Consider the following 1,658-nt stretch of genomic DNA (forward strand, 5'->3'; position numbering starts at 1 on the left):
CCAGGTTCTGGCCTTTCCAAGTTCTCTGTGCACAAGGTGATGCCACTTACTACAGACAATTAGACAAATGGAGGAGCTTCTCCCACTAACCTGCTGACCCAACAGGAGTAAGTTCACCTGACCGAGCTCTGGCCTCCAACATGTACCTCTGCATAATTGTATGAAGTATCTAAATGCCACTCACTAGATTTAAAACAAAAAGAACAGAAAACCCTGAACCAAGTAGATTGTAAACTCAAAATGTTAGAAGATAAACCAATCACAGTAGCACTTCCTTTGAAAAATGGAATCATTTCTTTTGAAATCAACCGCAGTGGTGAGACATGTTTTCCTTTTCAGTTGCCTGCTGATGGCACACAGCTTCACCTGCCAAATCCTGCCAGCTTCCGAGGCCCGGGATGCCGACTTACTCCAGTACATGGGCAGCATGACCTCCAACCATGTGGAGAAGAGCACATGTTGCCACTGGGTGAAGTGAGAGCTGACAGAGAATCTTGGCTTCTCAATACCAGAGGTGGTTGGAGAGCTTTTCTTGTTCTATTAGAAAAGTTCATGAGGAAGCTGTGAATAGGATCAGTCCCCAGAAGTAAAACTCCTATTTTCACTGTCCAAACATCGGTCAATGTACTGGGAGAGCCAGCGGAAGCCTCACCATAGCCTTTCCTCTTGAACACACTGCACATGAACACTTCCACGGGGCGGGCATTCCGCTCCTTCAGGGTCACAGTCTCCTTTCCTGTGGTCTGTCCATAAAACCCAAATATCTCTCAGAGTTTTTCTATACTGATTGCATCTGTTCTGTCAGTTTGTCACCCAAGATAAGGATCGGCACATTGGATATTGTTTCGACAATCATTGAAACGTTAAGTTCAACTATGGATTCCATGAGGTGAGGATGATCTGCACTGTCGACCAGAAAGACAATCCCACTAACCACTGGGACATCATTTTTCCAAACTCATCTTGCTTGCTCATGCCCACCAAGATCAAAAGTTGTAAAAGTCAATTCAGCAATTGTCAGCTCTTGGATATCAGATGTAATGTTGGAGCATGTCTGTCGTGTTTGAGCTTGAGTAGAACAGTGGTTTTGCCTGCATTGTCCAGACCAAAGTAGACAAGTTTTCTAGATTTCTTGTACAATTCGAGGAACAGGAGCACACAGCTGAAGCCAGTGTAGGTCCACCCAAAGAGGAAAGACATTATTATGCTTACTATGACATAAGGGGTTCCTCTGGCAGCAACACCAGCAGCAGGCAGCTTTGACCCTCCTCTGATCATACTCCCAAAATCACTGCAGAAATATGCAACCTTGGGCCAAACATTTTAGCCAATGTTTCAAGCCTCCCAAACTCCACTACCTCTCCTTTCTTGGGGGCAGATTTCTGATTTTGTTTAGGATTTAGTTTTAAATGTACTTAAGTGCTGAAATTGGTTCCCTCCCCAGAATCTGTGATTGCTTTAGGGGTGGGCGTGTGGCCCAATTCTGGTCAAAGAGACATGGAAATAGATTATGGAAGTTGTAGGTGCAACTTCTGGGAAAGCTTTGGCTATTGTCCCATGGGATTATAACGCTTGGAGGGACTACAGCCACTTTGTGACTATGAGGGGAAAAGCTTGTCCGATATGAAAGCCAATACGTTAAAGATAATAGGGAAGAA

General features: G+C 44.6%; 1 pseudogene across 1 annotated transcript; it reads right to left on the reverse strand.

The window, feature by feature from the left end:
- Window positions 1-573: 573 nt before the first annotated feature.
- On the reverse strand, window positions 574-1,200 carry LOC308523680 (small COPII coat GTPase SAR1A-like; annotated as a pseudogene). The gene is made up of 2 exons: window positions 863-1,200; window positions 574-731 (listed from the first exon to the last, which is right to left on the reverse strand). The product of its transcript is annotated as a small COPII coat GTPase SAR1A-like (transcript).
- Window positions 1,201-1,658: the final 458 nt, after the last annotated feature.

This window comes from Myotis nattereri (assembly GCF_964212035.1).
Source record: "Myotis nattereri genome assembly, chromosome: 8".
Taxonomy (NCBI): domain Eukaryota; kingdom Metazoa; phylum Chordata; class Mammalia; order Chiroptera; family Vespertilionidae; genus Myotis; species Myotis nattereri.